Source organism: Octopus sinensis, linkage group LG11 (genome assembly GCF_006345805.1).
Source record: "Octopus sinensis linkage group LG11, ASM634580v1, whole genome shotgun sequence".
Lineage (NCBI taxonomy): Eukaryota > Metazoa > Mollusca > Cephalopoda > Octopoda > Octopodidae > Octopus > Octopus sinensis.
This window is the reverse complement of record NC_043007.1, coordinates 4,584,456-4,609,961: the sequence shown is the minus strand read 5'-3', so window position 1 is coordinate 4,609,961 and position 25,506 is coordinate 4,584,456. Positions and strand designations below refer to the sequence as shown.

The following is a 25,506-nucleotide window of genomic DNA, read 5'->3' as shown; positions in this document are numbered from 1 at the left end:
TATACAGTTAGTATAAAAACATCAAACTCTCTCTCTCGCTATATATATATCATCATCATCATCCAGTTTTTTAAATCTGGGTTTTGTCCCCATTAATGGGGGTGGCTGGATCTACCGTAATACCATAGCAACCAAGGTAGGCAGGTGCAGCTCACCCCAACCTTGGGCTGGCTGGTGCCCATTCTCCCTTGCTATCATGAGGCTATTTTGGAGCTGGATTTTCTATAGGGACCATGCCCTTGCTTACCCCCAACCTCAGCTTCTAGACATGAGGGGTCCTGAGACCAAGGCTTCTACCACAATTTTATCTAATGTTCTTCCTAGAAGTAAGATAAAGTTTTTTATGTTTGCTGCCCTCACACACCTTTCACAGTAAAGCTTTACTATAGCATTGTAAAATTATCAACTGCTCTTTCCAGTAAACATTGGTGCCTTGTTGTACCACTATTATATATATATATATAGGGTTTAGCAACAATTTGCCTCACCACACACCGAGTTTAGAAATAGCAGTCTAAGTGCTGTGGTTTTACTGAGATCTCCCTTTTAAGTAGAAAGAATAGCCATAACTCTTTGACTGCTATTTCTAAACTCGGTGTGTGGTGAGGCAAATCGTTACTAAACCCTTAATTACTTAGTATTACTTAAACCTTCCTCGAATGGGGCTTTTACATGCCGAAATCTACTTGGTGAAATTAATGATTATTCCAAATTAATTAATTTCACCCTATATTATTACTGATATATATATATATATATACATATATTTATATACATATACATATATATATACGCACACACACATCAACGTAAGCACATAAATGTAAAGCAAGGAGGGAAAAAATAGTACTTGAATACCCGAGGTAGAGTAATATGCTTTATCATTATTAAAGCTGCAAAAACACCACAGAAAACTGCTACTCAGAGTTTCACATTCCTGTTCATCGGACAGTTTAGATTGAGAACTGTCTGACGAATGGCAATGGGAAACCCTGAGTAGCAGATTTTGTGATATATATTTTTGCAGCTTTGATAATAATAAAGTATATATATATATATATATATATACACATGTGCTTTTTAAAAGGTTGAATGTGAATTTGTCCTTTAATTGGAGCAGTTTCCAAAAGATTTCTAATGTTATTTCTTTGTACTTTGAATTTACTGGTGTAAATTAGGGGTAGATATGAAAAGTTACGTAGATATATAAAATATATGATTTCACTTATAAAACAAAGTTCAACAAATTCAATCCTATTTTACATAAATGGGGGAGATTAGAGGTTAACATGGATGATAATTTGGAATAAAAAACATTATCATCCATTTTAGCATCTACTCTCCTCCATTTATGTAAAATAGGATTGAATTTGTCTGTCTGCCTGTCTGCCTGCTTACGTGTGTGTGTGTGTGATACTGTCTCCTTGTCCTGATGTTGCATGATAGCCGTAAGCGTGTGTTACAGTTATGCAGTCAGCATCCCTCATTTCCAGTCTTCCATGAAAACATGTCTGGTCATTGGAAAACATTTTGGGAATGGATGAAGGTTAGTTATAAGAAGGTCATCTGGCTGTAGAGGGAAAGTCCACCTCAACAAATTCCATCCAAATTAGGCAAGCACGGAAAAGTGGAAGTTAAAATATTGTTGATGATGTTGATGACATATACACACACACACACACACACACCAAAGTATGCGTATATGTGTATATATACTTACACACACACACACTCATATATCTATATATATCTATATCTATATCTATATCTATATATATATATATATAGTTAATCCAAACATGAAAACACAACAATGCGAGGACGTGAAACAAGTACAGTGTTATTGGACGCTCAGGAAAGGAAAGAAGGAAGGAGGATTTAACGTTTCAAGCGGAGCTCTTCGTCAGAAACATAGAAAAAGGAAAAATCCAAGGAAGGGAAAACAGAGGAAAAAAATCGCCAACGATACACACGCAGTCACAACACACACAAACATACATATATATATGTGTGTGTATATATATGTGTGTGTATATATATATATAATCATGCACAAATGATCGACTAAAAAGTACTGGAAGGCTGCCCCCCATGTTACTGTAGTCCTATGACAGAAACCAATAAAAAAAAAGTATATACACACATCCATATATCATTAGTCTTTTTATAGCTTTCAGCTACTGGGTTTCTACGGTCCCTACCATCATTCATTATATTTAAAAATACATATGTCAGTCAAAGTATATCTGTGTTAATCTTTTGTTCTCTGTATGTGTGTGTCTGCGTTTGCAGATATATTGGTGGAACAAGCTGAAATTTAGACCAGATCACTAATCGCATAAGTTTTTCTCTTAAACAGAAATTACAAGAGGGGAGGACATATTTAGGATGTATAACTTACCATTTAATGAGTTGGATATTTATATTGGTTGGGTGAAGTTGTTGGATAGACTTAAAGCCTTTACAAATGAGCGACGGCCTCTGGTTGAGTCAGATGTGGTGACTGGTCATCAGCTTATGAATATTAAAGTCCAGTGGTGCTCTCTTGGATTTATGGATTTGCTGTTAATGGTTTTTAACAAGCTGGAATGCTGTAAATATATAGGAAGATGAAAATACATGAATTACGGGCTTTCCAGAATAATAACAACAATAATAATAAGAAGAATAAGAAGAACGATAATAATGATGATGATAATAATAATAATAATAATGATAAAAATTCATGATTCAAAATATCAGAAGTGTAATAATATTATGAAAAATATAAAGTGCAAATGAATAGACAAAGAAATAGATGAGTACATCAATAAATGCCATATGTTTGGTATGATTGGTGAGAAGTTGTCCATCTGTATTATTAGAGAGGAGAGAGAGAAAGAGAGAGAAAGAGAGGTGATATTACTAGCTTATTAGTTTCAAATCTCTTTGCTTCTGTCTCCGGTGTATGTATGTGAACATGTGTTTCTGTGTATCATAGATTATGAGAGCTTATAAACACACACACATACATTCATGGTAACATATAGAAAGAGTACTCAATACTAAAGTACAATTAATTCAGTAACTGGAGCCAGAACGAACCTCATCCTGGACTTTACAAGAGCTAATAATGTATCCCAAACATCGACTTGTAGTTTTGATTCTACAAAGCTACAAGCTGGATGATTGAGATATAAATTTTCAGGTCATACGAAACCTGAAGGTACTGGGTGGATTTTTGTTCTGGATACTTAATCGAATATATAAAAGCCTGACGATGCTGCTAATACTTTGAAATCATGGTCAGCAAGCATTTCATTTGAAGACTATAAACAATAAAATCTCCACCCTCCTCTTTGTAATCAGTGTTATTGAATACTCTACAAAATATCTGCAGTTCTGAATAGGAACATGGAATGACCCAAAGAATGAAGTTACCAGTTCTTAGTATCTCTTTCTAAGCTTGAGTTCTATGTGAGGGCCATTGTGGATAGCAGGCATCTAAACCAATTTGACCATCAGGGTCAAACGTGGAACTGCACAAAGGGAACTTCTTAGGCACAGAGCCTTCAACCATGGCCGTATCTGCATCAATTATTAAATACAGACTTTACATATCTACACAGGTTGATCTCTATACAACTCCTTGGTTCCGTGTGATATAGCTGTATCTCTTGTCAGTGAAATAAATACAGGCACAACATCAACAACAATGATATTTTCTGCAACAGGGACAAGGCCTGGAATTTGGGGAGGGTGGGGCAGTTAGTCAATAACATTAATCCCTGTACACAACTGGTACTTATTTCTGGAAAGGATGAGAGACAAAGTCGATCTCGATGGAATTTGAACTCAGAATGTAGAGATGAAGGAAATGCCACAAAGCATTTTGCCTGGCATGCTAATGTTTCTGCTAGCTTGCCACCTTAATAATAATAATAATAATAATAATAATAATAATAATAATAATAATAATAATAATAATAAGCTACTCAATCTGAAGAAAATTCTAACTGGGCCTCACTTGCAAGGTCATGTGCTGCTTGTCTTGATATAACATCATCATGTTGCACACATGTGGTTGTGATGCCTGGTGTACCCTTATCAGACAGGTAGTCATGATGGGTATACTGGGCTTTGTATATTTGTACCCCAGGGCCACTGTGATGGAATGCATTATGCTCTCACTCAATAATAATAATAATGATTTAAAATTTTGGCACAAGGCCAGTAATTCCGGGGAAGAAGCTAAGTCGATTACATGAACCCCAATACTAAACTGCTACTTATTTTATCGACCCCAAAAGGATGAAAGGCAAAGTCGACTTGGCAGAATTTGAACTCAGAATGTAAAGACGGAGGAAATACCACTAGGCATTTTGGCCGGCATGCTAACGATTCTGCCACCTCACCACTCGGTAGTGCAGTGAAAGCACGCGATTAAAATGGGACTACTAAATAACAATAATAATAATAATAATAATAATAATAATAATAATAATAATAATAATAATAATAACAGTGATGAGAATTTATTTCATTGTTTCTTTTTGATTTTCTTTTTCTGTTTTTGGTCTGGTTTTAGAAATATTTATGATCCTAAAACAGCATCAAATCTGGTTTAGCGTTGTCTTTTATTTCGATGTTATTTGTGAGATAACTTTTCTGTCATGATAATCTGCAATTTTGAAATGGGATATCTTTCTTTACAAACACTGATAACTAGTTTTACACATTTTTGTTCATATATTGTTATTTTACTGCTTTGAATTTCTTTTTATTATTTTTATCAACCCTGGAATAAACTGGATGCTAATTTGTAATTCTTGCATGTGCATATTTGCGTGTGCATGTCTGTGTGTGCAAGTATGGGGGTTCTTTTTGGTTTTTTTTTACTATCAATTTTTACTTCTTAAATTGTTTATATATGTGTGTGTATATTTTTACAGGTATATTGACAAATGTGAGTCAAAATGACATACTGCTTGCATCTGAGAGGGGAAACAGGAAAGAAAATAATAAAGAAAGAAAGTCATGAAGGAAGAATACAAGGAATTTGCAGAGAGGAAAGCGGAACAGGAAGAATATTCCAAAGTGATTCTGTAATGATGGATTGACAAATATTTAAAGAAGATGGTCAATAGAAAGAGCAGTGTGTAGAATATATATATGTATGTATGTATATATAGAATATATAGAATATATATGGCCGTTGCCAGCCCCGCCTGGCACCTGTGCAGGTGGCACGTAAAAAGCACCCACTACACTCACGGAGTGGTTGGCGTTAGGAAGGGCATCCAGCTGTAGAAACATTGCCAAATTAGACTGGAGCCTGGTGCAGCCTTCTGGCTTCCCAGAACCCCGGTTGAACCGTCCAACCCATGCTAGCATGGAGAACGGACGTTAAACGACGATGATGATATATATGTATGTATGTATATGTGTGTATATATATATATATATATATATATATATATGTATTCTTTTATTTGTTTCAGTCATTTAACTGCAGCCATGCTGGAGCACTGCCTTTTAGTCAAACAAATTGACCCCAGAACTTATTCTTTGTAAGCTTGGTACTTATTCTATCAGTCTTTTTTGCTGAACTGCTAAGTTACAGGGACATAAACACACCAATATCAGTCTTCAAGTAACGGTGGGGGAAAAAACACAGACACGAAGACACACACACATAAATATATACATATATATATATATATATATATATATATATATACGACAGGCTTCTTTCAGTTTCCATCTATCAAATCCACTCACAAGGCTTTGGTTGGTTGGCCCGAGGCTATAGTAGAAGACACTTGCCCAAGGTGCCATGCAGTGGGACTGAACCCGGAACCATGTGGTTGGGAGGCAAGCTTCTTTCCACACAGCCATGTGTGTGTGCCTTTCACTTGCTCCAGTTATTAGGCTGTAGCCATGCTGAGATACTGCTTTGAAGAATTTTAGTCAAATGAATAAACCCTGGTACCAATTTCTCTAAAGCCTGGTAATTATATTATCAGTCTCTTTTATCCAACCCCTAAGTTACAGGGACATAAACTCACCAACACCAGCTGCCAAGGAGTGATGGGGGATAAATATGGACACAAAGACATACACACATGCAATGGGCTTCTTTCAGTTTCCATCTACCAAATTCACCCACAATGTTTTGGTCAGTCTGAAGTTCATCGTAGAAGACTCTTGTCCAAGGCGCCATGAAGTGGGACTAAACTCAGAGCAACATGGTTGGGAAGTAAACTTCTTACCACACGGCCACACCTGTGCCTATACATTATTTTTTCGCTATCTACCATCAAGTGTGAGTTAATCTTTTTAACGATGTTTTCATATTGTTTATAATTTTTAAACAATTAATTTGAAGATTCAGACAAGGCTTTGTGATTAAGGAGTTTGTTACCATTAGATTTAGTTCCAAACCCATTGTATGACATTTAGGGCAGCTAGCTTCTACTATTGCTTTGGGCAGACCAATGCCTTCACAATAAACTGAAACTGCATGGCAGTGTATTGCGTGCGCGTGTGTGTGTGTGTTTTTAGCAAGAAGAAGTTTAGTGATTCCAACAGAAGCCATTTCCCATGAAAGGAAATCATCATCGTTTAACATCCACTTTCCATGCTGGCATGGGTTGGATTGTTTGACTGAGGTCTGGCAAGCCAAACCGTCCAACCCATACCAGTATGGAAAACGAACGATGATGATGATGATGTTTTCCTTTCATGGGAAATGGTTTCTGTTGGAATCACTAAACTTCTTCTTGCAAATGGTTTCTGAAAATGCAAGCATGGATCAATTCATCCTTGATTTTCGAATCACCTTACTTTGCCATTCCAAGGTAGCCAGCAGTGGCTGTTTAATGCCAGTAGCAAACCCTAAGAAACTTTGCCAATATCTTCCAACTGAAAAAGCATGTTAAAATCTTCATGCACAGAAGTGGTACTAGTATCCGTTTCTACTCCAGGCACAAGGCCTGAAATTTTTGGGGAGGGGGCCTGTCAATTAGATCAACCCCAATACGCAACTGGTACTTCATTTATCAACCCTGAAAGGCTGAAAGGCAAAGTCGACCCCGGCAGAATTTGAACTCAGAACGTAATAACAGACAAAAGAAGTGGTACTATTATCATCTCATGTTTACAAAGGTGCCAAGCCATATCTATTTTGTAAGGAATAATTCTGGTTTTTCAAATCAATTTCTATCATTTAGGCATTTAGTGACAACATGAAATCTGTTTAAGTCATTTTAAATATCATATTGTTGTTTAGCAGTTTTGCCTCAAGTTTGGATGCATATTCTATAGAATCTTTGTGTGTGTGTGTGTATATCTGCCTGTCTATTTAACTTCTCTTTCTCTCAATACACACACACACACACATACATACATAGATATACACACACACACAGAGAAACATAGCATTTCCTGCCATTCCCAGTTCACAAGAATATGGTATACATAGACATGTTAAAAAAAAAATCTAGCAATGTAATTCTGCCATACAGTATAGCAATGAAAGAAAACCCTGTTAGCATACTGGGCTGGTTGTTGTTGTTGTTGTTGTTGTTGGGATGCTGCTTCTCGTGAGCCCTGATTAAAAGGATTGAAATATAGCATGTTCAGTTGGCCCCTGCTTTCCCTATCCACAAAAATACTATATACACCAGATTTGCTGTTTACATTCATTGATGAATACAGAGTGTTTAAAAAAAAGTCTACAGAGATATTCTTTAACACAATGTAATAATGAGATAAAATACTGTTAATGCACTATATATATATATATACACACATATATACATGTATATATGTATATACATTATATATTCATATATATATATGAATATATAATGTATATACATATATACATGTATATATGTGTGTATATATATATGATATATAAATGTATATACATATATACATGTATATGTGTGTATATATATATATATATAAATGTATATACATATATACATGTATATATGTATATATATATATGTATATATATATATATATATATGTGTGTGTGTGTGTGTATGTGTGTATATATATATATATATATATATATATATATATATTATATATATATATATATATGTATATATATAAAGTAATTAATTAGGAATTTGGGAAATGATGAGAAACCAATAACCTACATGTGTGTGCATATATTATACACATACACACACAATATAGATTAACACACACACACACACACACACATAATAAATAGGTTACAGCTGCCCTCCCCCACCCGCACACCTAATTTCCACTTGATTGCTTTCTATTTAGTCACTTTCTGACAATGTTAGAATTTGCCTGACACAGCAGCTTCACCCCCCCCCCCTTGTCAGTCTTTTAGGAAGGACTTTTTTTTTTTAATTATATTAAAGTAATCCCAGTGTCTTGTTTCAGAACACCTTTTGCTGATTTGTTTTGCTTTTCTTCTCTGTTTTCTTTTTTTTTTTTTTCTATTCTATTATTCCAATCTTAGGTGTTTAGAAGCGAAACTGTTTCCTTACACTTGAGGAATGTTCCTCCGTAGACAATAGTCTTCTTTAGATTAGAGATATTATTTGTTTGGGTCTGGATGGATGTTGTTGCTTCGCTTGCATCTGTTTATTTTCTTCATCTCACAAAGGTATCGAGTGAATGTCACAGCAATTGAATATGAACAAGAATCTATTAGCCAGAAAGCTGGTGCATTAATTCGCAAACACACGTACGCACACACACACAATTCCAATGTCGTCAATCACTGTCACGAGGAAGCTCTGTAGATTTACAATCAATCGAGATTAAACACAGAGTGTGTCTACTGTTGCAAGTAATTTGAGAAAAAGGCAGCATTTTCTGAAAACTTTGCTTATTTTTAATTTTCAGTTAGGTTTTCCTTGTCCCTTACTCCATAGGAAATGTTGTTCTTATTGTTGTTGTTAATTTAATATGTGGTAGATGTGACCTACAATAGGGGTTGCTTGCCAAAGCTGCTCATTCCCAGCTTCACTGCTTGGTGTCATGGCAACTGTTCTGTTTGGCAGAGCTGCAGGCCAAAGATGCTTGAACACTTCTTTGTTGCTAAGTATCCATCACACACCCAACCAGGTTCCACTCTTTCTCAGCCATCATCTTTGTTTCCAGCAATCATTATTTTCATTTTAAACACCTTTACCATTCTCTGAGTCTTGACTCTGCTGAAAGTAGCTTTAAGATTCAACTGTTTTAGAAAGAAATAATTTAGTTTGGGATTGTTATTGGTCCTGTGGGTCTCACTCGAGATTAGCCGGATCAAAAGCCTTCTAACTGTGACCATCCTGTCTTTCCACCACAGTTTTTCTCACACTATAACATCGAATGTATCTTTCCTGTCTTTTCTTCGAATACAGTAGCATATTTTTGAAAGATTTGACTGCTATTTCTAGCAGAGTATGTGACCAGAATCTGGGATATGTTGTTTGCTTACGTTGTTTAGTTCCCAAGTCAAATTTGACAGAGTACCCCTAAAATCAACTATTACCAAAACATTATTTTCATAAATATATTTAAGACAACTCTGATGTATTCTTTCATTTTTTAAGACGTGACTTAGCAGCTACTTTGAATGATATTTATCCATGATCTTCTTTATTCCATAGTCTTCATCATTGTTGTTTAACATCCACTTTCCATGCTGGCATGGGTTGGACGGTTTGACTGAGGTAGCTGCACCAGGCTCCAATCTGATCTGGCAGAGTTTCTACAGCTGAATGCCCTTCCTAAAGCTAACCACTCCGTGAGTGTAATGGGTGCTTTTATGTGCCACTGGCACGAGGGCTAGTCAGGCAGCACTGGCAACGACAACAGGTCTTCGCAAGCAATCATTGTCCAATGATTGAAGAGTACTCATAAGTGGGCTGGTTATACACCACTGGCATAGGCCACAAGTTATAGTCTCACTTGGCTAGCTGGGTCTTCTCAAGCACAGCATATCTCCAAAGGTTTTAGTCACTAGTCATTGCTTCTGCGAGGCTCAATGTTCGAAGATCATGCTTCACCACCTCATCCCAGGTCTTCCTGGGTCTACCTCTTCAACAGGCTCCCTCAACTGCTAGGGTGTGACACTTTTTCACACAGCTGTCCATCCAATTTTTTTTACAGCGTTTACATTTCTATATTTAAGAGATGAGGAATTATGTACATTATTTACAATTGATGATATTTGTCCTCATCTTGTTTGTTGTTAACACAAAGTTTCGGCTGATATACCCTCCAGCCTTCATCAAGTGTCTTGGGGAAATTTCAAACCTGGGTTCTCATTCCTAAGGTATTTTTCAATGTTGTTGTTGCTATTATTATTATTATTGAGTGAGCGAGCAGAGTATGCCATCAAAGTGACACTGGGGTAAAATATACGAAGCACAGTATACCCATCATGACTACCCGTCTGATAAGGGTACACCAGGCACATGCATCACAACTATTATTATTATTATTATTATTATTATTATTATTATTATTATTATTATTATTCAGGTCACTACCTGGAATCGAACTTGGAATCTTGGGGTTAGTAGCCCACGCTCTTAACCACTATGGCATAGTGGTTAAGAGCACGGGTTACTAACCTCAAGATTCCGAGTTCGATTCCAGGTAGTGACCTGAATAATAATAACAACAACATTGAAAAATACCTTAGGATCGAGAACTCAGGTTCAGAATTTCCTCAAGACACCTGATGAAGGCTGGAGGGTATATCAGCCGAACTGTTGTGGTAACAACAAACAAGATGAGGACAAATATCCATCAAATGTAAATAATGTAGCATTTACATTGTTTGCTTATTATATGCATAAGTTTGAGAGGAATGGCCAAGGCTTCAGTTATCTTGGAGACAAAGGTAGCAGTGGGGGAGGGAGTTCTGAAAGTGTAGTTACTAGGATAAGAACAGGCTGGATGAAGTTCAGAGAGCTTCTACCTTGGTTGGTAACTAAGGGCCTTGGAGTGAAAATCAGATTGTATGATGTCTGTGGACGTACAGCCATGTTACATGGCAGAGAAACATGGGTTTTGACTGCAGAGGACTTGTGAAGACTTGAAAGAAATGAAGCCTACATGCCCTGCAGGATGTGTAATGTCAGTGTGCATGCATGAGTGTAAATGATTTTAGGTATAAGAGGCATCAGATGCTGTGTGCAAGACAGAAGACTGTGCTGGTTTGGTCATGTGATGCATATGGATAAGGTCAGCTGTGTTAAGAAGTGTTGAGCACTAATTTTAGAGGAGTCCTGTGGAAGGGGCTGACCCAGGAAAATGTGGGACGAAGTGGTGAGAAAAGTTCTTCAGATGCTGGGCCTTGCTGAGGAAATGACAAGGGATCGAGAGATGTGGCCATTTGCTGTTCTTGATAAGACACATCAAACTATGTAAAATTGCTGTCTTTCACACAAAGAGGCTTTTCCTTTCAGCTGCTGGTGCCACTTCAAAGCACGATGGTGACACGTAAAATGTACCCAGCACTCTCTTTTAAGTGGTTGGCATTGGGAAGGGCATCCAACCATAGAAACCATGCCACAACAGACAGCTAGAGTCTGGACAGCTCCTTACTAGCCAGTTCTACGTCAAACTATCCAACCCATGCCAGCAGGGAGAACCAGGTGTTAAACGATGATAATGATGATGATGATGATAATGGTGTCTACTGTAACTTGATGATGTTTCTCTTTACAGGTAACTTATCTCAGTTGGGGTGGGCATCTAGCAATGCAAACTATTTGCATCGACAATTCAACATGCAATGTATCCAAATTCACATAACCAAGACTCTCCAGGCCAACATGGGAAGATACAGATAATAATAATAATAATAATAATAATATAATAATAATAATAATAATAATAATAATAATAATAATCATTATTATTATTATTATTATTATTATTATTATTATTATATTATATATATATATATATAAAACTAAATAAACAATTTATTATTAAGTTTTACAACTATTCTTCTCTTTCTCTTTGTGTTTGATTAATTCCTTTGAATTCCATCAGTTTTATTTTCTTCCCTTCTTGCATTCCTTCCATCTTCTTGAATTTCTCACAACCATTTCTGCTCATAGTTTCATTCCGTTACCATTTCAACTACCGTTAGATCCAGAGGCAATAAAAGATAAAGATAATTTTGTTAAAAAGAAAACAAAAATATCTAAACAAGACATTAACCATTCTGTTGTTATAGCAATAACAATAGCAACATGTTCCGTATAATAATATCGAATACGGTATTGGCATGTCTTTTTCCTTGTCGTAGTTTACAGCAATCAGTCAAATGTTGAATAAACCTGAAATTTCTGGTTTAGGTTAACCCAATGTTTTGGTATTTATATACTTTACATGAATAGAAAAGAATCGAATAGAATTTGTTCTTAATTATTTCCAGTAAAAGAATACCAATATTGATAAAGAAGGAATAGAAAAGAAAGGCTTACATTCTTTACAATGCAGTTACCAGTTTTAGAGACACACACACACACACACACACACACACACACACACACACAAGAATGCCATAACATTTCACATTGTTAGGTAACAATAAAACGATTGTATTAATGCAAAGTGCAAATAGGAACAAAATCACTGATAGAATAGAACTTTCTTAAAGATGTGGCAAGAATTGAATTTAAATTTATTAGTATCAATTAACGAACCACTCATCAATTACATAATGCTTCTCATGCCTCTTATGCAATCTGTGGATGGAAGCTGTGAGGGTTCCCTGTCTTAGCCATGGATATTACAGTGTTTTTGGCAAATGTGTACATTCAGCCCCACAGATCCCTAAAATGTAAAGTTCTGAAGCAATTGAAAAAAATTTAAAGAGACATAAATATATTTAACCCTTTTGATACCAACCCGGCTGAAACCGGCTTTAGCTCTGTAGTACAAATGCTTTGTTTAAACTAAAATCTTCCATCAAACCTTTGTCACAAATTCTGTTCCTAACATGAGTTTAGTGATAACAAAGTTATTTTACTAAATTCTTTGTTATATTTAAAATTAATTGAAAGAAACACAGAGCATCTCAACAGAAATTCGGTAATGAAAGGGTTAAAGTTAAAGTGAGACAGCTATTATTTTGTACAGACACAGATTGGCAGTTACATTTTTTGTGAAGTTACACACACACACACATGCATGCATATGTTTGTTACTGTTATTATTTTATATATAAATGTGTGTCTTCATCACTGTAGAGTGATGAAATAACCAATTTGGAATATATGTATCTGCATACAAATATTATGGGTGTAGTACTGTTGTACATAGAGCAGAAGGTCACTCCCCACTCTTTCCAGTGGTAGACACATCACACTGTCCAGTTTAATACTGTCTTCTGCTTATAAGGGCCTTTGACCCTTTTGATACCAACCCAGCTGAAACTGCCTCTGGCTCTGAGTACAAATGTCTTGTTTTCGTAAGTTCTCAATTAAAATCTTCCACCAAACCTTAGTCACAATTTATGTTCCTAACACTAGCTTAATGATAACCAAAGAATTTTACTAAATTCTTTGTTATATTTAAAATTAATTGAATGAAACACAGAGCAGTACTACACCCAACAAATGATATCTGTATGCAGATACATACATCCCAAATTGGTTATTTCATCACTCTACATATGGTAACAAAAGGGGTTAAGGAGCACTGTAAGCTTTTAGCATTTAGCCCAGGCTCTCAGCAGAAAGTTATTGCGACTTCATAGCAGACTGTGACACCCTCCACACACTTCTTTTGATGCCTAAAACCCAGGACAATTCTTCTTTCTCTTCTCTAACATGCAAACAACATGTTCCATTCTATAAGACATAAATCTTTCAAGCCTTATCTGTGCCCACATGCAGGCTCTCTCCTATCGTGTGTTGTATCACGCATGACAAATGGCCGATTACATCAGAACCCAAAAGCAACAAGCTATACTCCTAAATTACACCTGTAAATGAATTAGAACAATGTAGATCTATCTACAAACACATGAATGTGTTTGTAGATAAATATACACACAAACATATACATACAGACACACAAATATACACACAAATAGTTGCATCAGTTGCAATGAATAGGTTCTAATTTGCTAGTATTCTTTCCTTAATATTGCTGATACACCATTATTTAAAGAAATTTGATACTTATCAATTACAACTGTAGGTTCTTTGACTACGAGTTTTGTATCCTAAACTTAACTTTCTTTTCTTTGTATTTTTCTAACAAATTTTGATGAGTGAATTTGTTCTTCATTGCAACTTCCAAATTCCTTTGATGAGGTGACTGACGAGGCACTTTGCCAGGGTTTGTGAAGCAGTTTTTCTCTTTCAATGTGTTACCAAAATGTATGTCAGAAATGAGAGCTGAATAGATTTAAATATCAATAATGTTTTCCTTATGTGTGTGTGTGTGTGTGTGTGTGTGTGCGTGTGTATGTGTGTGTGTGTGTGTGTGTGTGTGTGTGTGTGTGTGTGCATGCATGTGTGTGTGAGTGCAATAAATCAAATAAAACTGCTGAATATCTACATTAATAAAGAAACCTATGGCCAGTATTAAACAAGGCAAAGGCGGCGAGCTGGTAGAATTGTTAGTATGCCGGGCGAAATGCGTAGCCGTATTTCGTCTGCCGTTACGTTCGGAGTTCAAATTCCACCGAGGTCGAATTTGCCTTTCATCCTTTCGGGGTTGATAAATTAAGTACCAGTTGCGCACTGGAGTCGATGTAATCGACTTAAGCCCTTTGTCTGTCCTTGTTTGTCCCCCCTATGTTTAGCCCCTTGTGGGTAGTAAAGAAATAAGTATTAAACAAGGCAGTTCATGTCTGAGACATTTCTGAACATTTTAGAAGGAAATTACCATTTATGGTGACAAAATTATTTAATGTGATGTATACACTAACAATATGGTTATAAGGCTGTACGAGGTTCAGCCTCAGGCATTTTGTAATATCTAGATAAATATTTTGATTTATGATCGTAAAAATATGTTTGTTCTGAACAGGTCGCTTTTTCAGAAAGATAAATTACACATCTTTAATTCCTTGGTTCTAAAGTTTCAATGTTTTTCAAATAATTGTGCCTGACATTATTTCTTAAAACCAGACAAACTTATGTGTAGTGATCTTTCAAGTTTTCCAGAAGGATATTGATGTTCACTGAATTTCAACTTGGAAGGATTCACAGTAAAATGGATATGGAGTTTAGAAATTGCATCATCTGCTGTAAATATTGACACACAATAGACTTTCAATTTCTAAAGATATTGGTCAGTGTAAAGGATTAAGGCCATTGTACATATTGGAATAACTGGACATAGATAAACACTACAGCCTCTTATCAATATAACTTCTACTATCAGCATGCAAACCACATTTAAAATTTGGAGTGGCATGGTCTGGAACTACTGATTCAACTGCTCCGAATACCAATAGACAAATTTTGGACTGACCATTGTATGGCTTTCTTTTGCTAATGTGGATACTCAATAGTTTTTATTCAATTCCATATTTTGTTTTTTTATTTTCTTATTACACTTTCCATTTCAAGTTGCTTTATAACTGATAAGACATACAACTCAATAAAATTGATTCTGAAATATTTCATCAGAAATTCAGGAAAATTACAAGTGTCCCCCTATTGATATTGTTATCATGATCCATAGTTAAACACGACTGATAACTCTGATGGTTAAGATAACAGCGACAGAAGTATTAATGGCAGAGTTGAGAGCTCATGTCTTAACACTGTGGCTTTGCACAAGACATTATACTCTGAATAACCGAGTTCCTCTCACTGGAGGGATGGAGTTGCTGTTGTTCTTTATTCCCAGGGTGGCCCTCCTCATCATCATCGTTTAACGTCTGTTTTCCATGCTAGCATGGGTTGGACGATTTTGACTGAGGGCTGGCGAACCAGACAGCCGCACCAGGCTCCAATCTTGATTTGGCAGTTTCTACAGCTGGATGTCCTTCCTAATGCCAACCACTCTGAGAGTGTAGTGGGTGCTTTTTACGTGCCACTGGCATGGGTCCAGTCAGGTGGTACTGGCAATGACCTCGCTCAAATCTTTTTACACATGCCACCGGCACAGGTATAGGCAAATTCATAATCAAAAATTTCCAGCCATGACCATCTTTCTTTATACTAAGACTACATTACCAAGAGAAAGATACATTTTGGACTCTCTAAGATGACAGGGCATGGCTTGATGGAAACTTGGTTGTTATTTCTAGCAGGTCAAACAACACCATAGAGAGAGTGAGACCCATGTTAACTTGACCATATGGCACTGGTGTAAGCTGTGGCAACATCGTAAGAATTGATAATCATTTTGTCATCTATGGTATTAAGTTTGGGTCCTCATGTGTGATTAGGCCATAATAGAATCCTGATCAGCATACACGCAGTCTCAACATTATTGAGTTGAAGAGGAGTGAATACGAATTCATAACCTTTCAGCCAAGTGCATTTAGAGTACTTCAAACGAATTTCTATTTGCAATAAAATATAAATACGAATAAATATAAAAACAGACAAAATGTTTCATTTTCCTAATATGGAAAATTCAGAAAATGCAAAATAAAAAATAAAGTACTTAGAAATGAATATATGACAATAAAGAGTTAATATTGTGAATGGCTATAAAATTATCATTCATTCACAGCATAACTTTTCATGCTGAATGCACTATTCTCTATTGAAATTATTCATGCTGGATGAAAAACTGTCGTTCAGTTGTCAGTAGAAGGCATAGAGTTGGAAACAGGCTTGAGAAGGAAGTGATGCAGTCGGATTTCAGATCTTTGGGGGTTTTCTTAGTTGGAATGACACGAAAATTTAGGGTCAATATCTATCTATCTATCTATCTATCTATCTATCTATCTATCTATCTATCTATCTCTTTCTCTGTCTCTATCTATCTATGCATCTATCTATCTATCTATCTATCCAGCTATCTATCAATGCATCTCTACATCCAGCCATCCATGCATGCATCTATCTATTTATCTGTCTATCTATCTATGCATCTATCTATCTATCTATCTATCTATCTGTTTATCTGTCTCTCTCTCTCTATCTATCTATCTATCTATCTATCTATCTATCTATCTATCTATCTATGCATCTATCTATCTATCTATCTATCTATCTGTCTATCTATCTATCTATGCATCTATCTATCTATCTATCTATCTGTCTATCTATCTCTTTCTCTCTCTCTATCTATGCATCTATCTATCTATCTATCCAGCTATCTATCTATGCATCTCTCTATCCATCCAGCCATCCATGCATGCATCTATCTATTTATCCGTCTGTCCATCCGTCCATCTGTCCGTCCGTCCGTCCGTCCATCCATCCATCCATCCATCTATCTATCTATGCATCTATCTATGCATCTATCCATCCATTCATCCATCCATCTATCTATCTACACACATGCATGCACACACAAACACAAACACACACACTCTTAATAATAACCTAAGGTCAAAATGATGGTTGTGCAAGATTTTATATAAAAAATGTAGACTCAACCTTTGTATCATGTACTGAGTACTACATATGAAAAAGTGGTCCACTTCAATTGAACAAAATTCAATGGAGATAATGCAATATACATACATATATAAATAAATACATATATATACACATTTATTACCATTGTCATCGTTGTTTCTATGCTCACATTTCATGGTTGTGTGAAAGTGAAAATGGAATTCCTTGAGCTAAATTCTCTATGACTGGTTACCCTTTCTATCAGCAGCCCTCACCTGTTTCTAAGCAAGGTAATATTTCCCCATTGCTGAATATGTATTGGGGGATGACTGGAAACAAGGAAAACTGATAGCATGATGATGATGATGATGCTTATTTACATCTGTTGCGTAATGTCAAGACAAGGTGATGCACACACACACACCCATCAAAAACAAATACATTCACATGCACATGACTGGTATTATTTTCACTTTCCATCCTCCAGATCTACTCACAAGACTCTGGTTGGCCCAGAGTTATAGCAGAAGACACTTGCCTGCCCTAGGTGAATCCAAAACCATGTGTGGTCAGGAAAGCAACTTCTTAACCAGATAGCCATGCCTCTGTGTGTGTGTGTGTGCATCCACATATGTATGTGTATATGTTACTACTATGGCACTCTGTCAGTTATGATGATGAGGGTCCCAGTGGATCCAATCAACGGAATAGCCTGCTCGTGAAATTAATGTGTAAGTGGCTGAACACTCCACAGACACATGTACCCTTATTGTAGTTCTCGGAGAGGTCCAGCATGACACAGGGTGTGACAAGGAAGGCCCTTTGAAATACAGGTGCAACAGAAACAAGAAGACAGAGTGAAAGTTGTGGTGAAAGAGTACAGCAGGGTTTACCACCCACCCCTTGGAAACCACACATTCGACAGAAATATCTACTGGCTGACAGAGATGTAAGAAATCATGTAACAGTAGGACATAACTAATGCACCCTTGGGAAGGACACAACACTGCAAACCCTTAAGTTTACAATGTCACCATGGACAAGGTGGTGGATTAACTGTTAAAGATGTTGTGAAAGATAATTTGTGGTACTCAGTTACTTGTATTCTGGGTTCAACAAGATTAACTAAATTACCAATTAAACATTGGATTTAATTTGACTACACCTTGCCCACCCATCCCCCCCCCTCAAATTACAGCATTATCTCCATATAAGAAATCAATAACAGAATAGAGAGGTACAATTTTATACCGAAAAATAAAATACCTATTTTCAACTATTCCTGTACCAATTCTAAAATATCTCCACCAATCCTAATAGAGACTTAGACTGTAGTTATGAGCTTGTAATTCTCAGCAGACCTCTCCTGGCAAGACATTATATAAACTAGTTTACATTAGTACAGTCTAGTTAAACTGGACCCAGTTACAAACAGCATTGACAGTTACATGTGAATGCGTTAACAATGCTTTGGTCACAGATGCAATGATAGTAACAGGAGATGGATGGTTTGTTGTCTTTGAACCTACAGAGTCTTCACAGCAATCCGTATATGTAAAAAGGGGGAAATATATTTCTGTCAAGGTCAAGGCCTTTTGCAAACCAATAAGTCTCATTATGTCTACAAGCTAATAAGACGTTCCATACTTATAAGCGGTCTAATAACTTTCTCATTTTTCTCTGTAAAACAAAGGAGATAATTAAGAAAAGCAACAGCAGCAGCTACAATAGCAGGAACAAGAACAATAGTGACAGCAAAGAGACAAGAGACAACAACAACAACTACAATAACAAGAGAAAGAACAATTATCTGTAAGCCACAGAGTAATGCTATGAAGTAGAAGAGGCTCCTGTGTAAAAACAAACAAATCGTTCAGGTTTAGTGAAATGGGAAGAAGAGGTGAAATATGAAATGGATAATAGAGCAATGACATTCCTACTATCACACGCTGACAATGGAGAGTGCTTTAAATAGAGGACAAAGAGAAGGATGTTCTTAACTGAATTACAAGTGAGATATTGACCAATGTTATAAAAACAGAGAGAAACAAACTCAATGGAAGAAAAGTGGGGGGAAAAAAATCACATTGAAACCAAACTTAAATAGATTATCAAAGACTGAAAAAACTCAAAGAAGATAACTAGATTAGTGTTTCTAATGATCTGGCAAAATTGTTCCCAAAAAGGATCTGAAAGTTGTAGGTAGATGAGTTATAAAGGTGTCATAAAGCTGACAAAACAAACAGAATAACAGTCCATAACTGGCCACCACTTCAACATAATGCTTTCACATAAATTTATATTTAACTCCCAATAGTTATAAATATACACATTATGAATAGGTCCCATAGTGAAGTACAGCTCACTGCTCAATGTTGCTAGTATGGTAATACTATGGATTATAGTAGACTGATATAGAGAATGTTTTAATTTACAGTACTGAGGGGATTTCAGAATTCCCTTGAGTATTCAAAGAACTGGAGGTTTTCTTTTGATCATATCAAACTAAAAAAAAAAAGTGATTAATTCCAGTGCACGGTGATACATCATTGTAATGACAGCAGATAAAACCATAAATATACAGCAATAGTTTATATTAAGCACAATAGCAATTCTTAGAAAGAGAAAAGGCTGAAGGCAGAAAATAACAGGATATCTGTTCATAGCTTATTACAACTGTCATCAATGTCGTTAATCTATTTTCCTACATTGGCACAGTCTGGATGGAGGTCACAGCTTTTCACCACTTACCACACATCTTTTCATCTCTTACATAGAGCAACAAATAAAAATGAAACCCCCAGTCGTCTTCCAAATGTTGTGTTCTGCTTTTGGGAATAGTTTTTATCACTGGATGCCCTTCCTATTATCAAATACTTTACATTTTGAGTTGGGTTCATGTCACAGGCACGAGAAAGGATATTTACAGCAAGACCAAAAAACATCTCCCTATACTGCGTCAGGGTTTCTATTCAGAGTTAGTTTAATCCAAGATGGGTCGCCTGCACTGGTGGGAGGTGGGGGTGGCTTCTGGGGTCCTCCAAATGGGTTATTTGTTCCTTCTTTTGCAAAGAGTTCAAATCCACTTCAGATATTTCAGTGTGTTTCTAGGCAAAACCCTTTATTCTGCATTGCCTCAATTCATTTAGCTGTGCAAAATAATCAATAGGTCACCTGAGAATGTTACCTACAATTGATTGGATACTCAGGTGTTCCTTTGATACCTGGATGACATCTATTTTATTTATTTATTTATTTTTTTGTAAAAAACTAAAACCACCCTATGAAGAATTTAAAGGGGGACCTGAGAAAACCTGAACTAAATGCTGTATACAATGTATAGAATATAGATATAAAGAATAGAGGTTTATTTGGATCAGAAATTAACCCAAATTTTGCAACAAAGATGGCTGAATGTTGAGCGAATCTAACAAGTTTCTAAGTGGTCAGAAATAGTAAGATATTACATCTAATATTTCAAAAAGGCAGGGACACAATACTGACAGACAGATGAGATGAGAACAACTAATTATGGCAATGGTCTCTGAAGGGATGACAATTTGATTTAACTGGGATTTGAACTAAAACATTAAGAGATGCAACTAAACACCATATATGGCATATAGTCTTGTTCCTTCTTCTTGAGTCAAATTCCTTCCTATTCCATTTCATTTTTTGTCTAACGTCCCCCCCCCCATCCAGTCCAATTCTCTGCCATTTAGTTCAGTTCTTTCTTAGTTAATCCACTTCTTTCCTCTTTTGTTCTGTCTACACCCGTTGAATCCATTTCCCTTCTATTTACTTCAGTTCCATTCTGTTTAGTGAAGTCCATTTCCATTTAGTCCAGATCTTTATTATTTATGCCAGCTACGGGGCCAGGATTTGTAGAAAAGGATGTATAGTTAACTGCGTCAACCCAAAAATAACAATAGGATTTATTTTATGGCCCCTTAACCAGAGAAGAATTTGAAACTTTGAACAGAACAAAGAGGAATAAAACTAAATACGGTATGGCTTTTATTTCAACTCTCAGTCATTTCTGTCAAATCATCTCTTAAAAGAATAGATAAATTATAAAGAAATATAGAGAACAAACACAAAGATAGTCTAGCTAATTATTCCAATCATTGCACACTGACATCTACTTCTGTGAAGAGGAAATAATAGAAACAGAAGTATTCTGCAAAGGAGACAGAGTAGCAGAACAGTGAAACAGCAGCTATTGCAGTTGAAGAAGTTGTCCATGTAAGTGGTGCCAGGCTTAATTGTTCTTGAGAATAAGCTCCCCTGCAATGTCAACTGTAATTATTATGAGATCTAGCCTACCTGTGCTGTCAAAAATGATGGCTATTCCAATAATGTTCTTTAGATTAACTTTCATTATAGTAATGAAATTTCGACTTTTCCTTGATTTTTATCCTGTTTTTTGACAGTTTCTTTTTATATATATATAGTAAAAGGAAATAGCAAATGTGTGTAAAGAAGAAAATGAGATGTAATAATTTCAATCAATGAAAATTTCTTTCTTAAGTGTTAAATTATTCAGTTGACATTAATTTGAAAACAAACTTTTTTTAAAATGATTAAATAATTATCTCCCATTGACACTAGTAATATCACATATCATCGGCCATATAAGGTGTTCTCACCAAAATGAAACTACTACAAACAAGGAAACAATTCATCTCCATGGCTCTTATCTAATAATAATTCCAGCATGGCCACATCATCATCATCATTGCTCTTAAAGGGATTAATAGTGGATTAGCAGAATCATCGGAGCATTGCACAAAATGCTTTGTGATATTTAGTCACAACCCCTTTCACTAGATGCTAAGATTGACTTACCCTTCACCCTTACCTCACCCACAAGATTTGTGGCATCGACTGGCATGGCTGTGTGGTTAAGAAAGCTTGGTGCCTAAACATATAGATTTGGGTTCCATCTCACAGCACAAAATCTTTGGCAAATGTCTTTTACTATAACCCAGGGCTGACTAAAGCTACATGCCTACACTAGAACAGTAAACAGGCAGAAATATTAAAGTGTATTTTTCCAGCTCAGAGTTGAGATCCCATTGTGGTCCACTTTGCCTTTCATTGCTCTGAGGTCAGCAGAATAAAGTAATAATCAAGAACGGAGATTAATATAATCAACACACACCAAATTTAAAGTCTTGTGCCTTTGTTAGAAACATCTATTATTATTATTATTATTATTATTATTATTATTAATTATTATTATTATTATTATTATTATCATTATTGTTGTTGTTGGTGGTGGTGGTTTTTGTAAGTTCCTGTTTTATATCCTGCAGTGCTAGGTCCATTCTATGGATCTGAGACACTTTAGAGAAGATGCCACTTTGCATTGACTGTGAGCTATTCCAAATAGTAATGATCTCCTGAACTGCATAATTACCAAAGTTGCTCAGGATGTGGATGGTAAACTTTTCCATTTCCTGCAAGAATTCTGGTGCTCTAATGACCACCTGTATCACATTCCAGTCTTCCCATTCCACATCCTGTTGACTTCAATCTTCAAGTCTTCCTACTTAGCTTCTCCATGGCTTTCATGGAGGTGTTTCTTTCAGAAGGTGTTGCAACACTGATGAGCAACCTTGATGACATTATCAGACTTTTGGCTTTTATCTCTGTTAGCGTGGATGCACATTTCCCAGAGGCAGTACATAATGATGATGCTGACGATGTGCAAGACAACATTATTACACGACAAGAGACAGACACTGAAATAGATGCATATTGTATCGTGTGTGTACAAATAGATGTAAAACCGTGGCTGTTAAGTTTAGAGCAGCACAGGGATTCTCGCCATCCAGTCTGCTTCCAGTATGGTGGTTAAAGCAACTGTTACATTTCGTAGTATTACTAGTTATACTAGTTATACAGAACAAATGAAAGAGAAGCAATGATAAACACAAATTTAAATTTATATCTCGTTTGTTCTTAAGTAGGTTTCCTCATTGTGGTGGTTTGGAATATTGTGGTTGATGTTGCAAGTGTAATGGGATGCTTGGCCACAACGAATCTTCAGGGAATACTTTATTGCCATATTCTACAGTTCTCTGCAAGCATCCAATTGCACTTGGAACATCCAACGCAGAGTTCCAAACAACAACATTAGTGAAACATATGTGTTCATCATAATTTCTTATATATATATATATGTGTGTATATATGTATATGTGTGTGTGTATATGTATATGTATATATAAATATATATATATATGTGTGTGTGTGTGTATACATATGTGTGTGTCTGTGTGTATATATGTGTATGTATATATATATATGTGTGTGTGTGTGTGTATATATATATATATACATACATACTCATCATTATACGGCAAGTTCAACTGATGCAAAAATGGGTGCAACACATGATGCTTTATGCTTTATATAGTTTGGAATGCTGTGTTTCGCTGTTACCATGAAAACATCCATGAACCATCTGCAGCTTGGTGTTCACAAATGGGATTTTCGTAAGGGGCCAATAAACGACCAGAATATGACACTTGTGAGCATTTCAACAGAAAGAGAAACTAAACTAGTTCCAAAAGCAGTTGATTGGCAGAATTATTAGAACACCAGACAAAAACCCTGCAATATTTAGTTTTGGCCCAATATGTTCTAGATTCAAAATCCTATTAAGGTCAACTGTGCTTTTCATCCTTTAAGGGTTGATTAAAATACCAGCCAACTACTGGGGTTGATTTAATATTTCTATAAAACCTGTGAATGGAATTGCAATACAAGAAAATATACTTGTCGCTTTTGTATGAGGCCCTTGAGACCTTATTCAGCAAGGAATCAGTATTTTGCTGGGTCTAGAGGAAAGGGCAGTGCCCATGGCCTTCATAGTTCTCCTACCTCCAAGATCAGATGATAGGCTATATTGTATAAGACCCATTAATCTAGCTGCAGTCAGTGCTTAACCTCTTTGAACAGTACGAAGCGAGATAAGAGTTTTGTCTCGTGTGAAGAGAATGAGTTCCTGTCCCTTTACTTTACTGGAACTGGACTGGATAGTCAACTTCTGCACCTTAACCCTTTCATTACCAACTCGGCTGGCTCTGGCTCTGAGTACAAATGTCTTGTTTCCATAAGTTTTGAATTGAAATCTTCCACCAAACCTTAGTCACAATTTATGTTCTTAACACCAGCTGAATGATAACTAAAGTTATTTTACTAAATTCTTTGTTATATTTAAAGTAATTGAAAGAAACAGAGAATCTCAAAATAACTAGAGTAATGAAAGGGTTAAGTGGTCATGAGAAGGTACAAGTCAGACATACTATATCAGGTTCAGGTAAAATGGACTAAAAGATAACTCTGCAAATATTTTATCAACATCATGGCACCACACATTGGCTCCAACTCACCACACAATAACGAAAGACAACATCTTTACAATGGATTCAGTTTAAAAGACGATAAACAATTGTTTAGCAATGACTAAGCTTTGGTAGACTTCTACTAAAACACATGTTAGTAATTTTGGTAGAGAATGGATACGATCAATTAAAACAACTTCAGGAAAAATACTGGTCTTTCATTCCCCGAAGATCAATCAAAGCAGTGTAGAATACTACTTTGTTATTCATCACCATATCTTGAAGAACAGTCTCTGATATTTGGTTATTTATTTGGAATCACAATTTGTGAATAAAAGCATGATTTGGTTAGAGGTTTCCAACAGGTCAATCACAGCTTCAATGAATTTCTAATTGCATCAATGACATGTGAGTATCTGTGACTTGGTGCAGAACAAACATCACAAAAGACCTCATTCAAGATGCACATTTTTTCCAGTTTTCTTGCCAATGCTTACAACCTACACCAACATAAACTGACAAAAGATGTACACATACACACACATGTATGGGTGTATATATATATATATGTGTGTACAAGTATATACTCACATGTATATAGATATATATACATATAGCTACAT

The 25,506-nt window shown here is 35.9% G+C and overlaps 1 long non-coding RNA gene across 1 annotated transcript in view; it reads right to left on the bottom strand.

Moving 5' to 3' along the window:
* The window catches only part of LOC118765302, a 114,329-nt gene that overhangs the window by 29,926 nt on the left and 58,897 nt on the right, over window positions 1-25,506 (bottom strand). The window contains exon 2 of the long non-coding RNA XR_005001141.1: window positions 2,402-2,591. This is a non-coding gene — a long non-coding RNA (uncharacterized LOC118765302). The remainder of the gene's footprint in view (window positions 1-2,401; window positions 2,592-25,506) is intronic.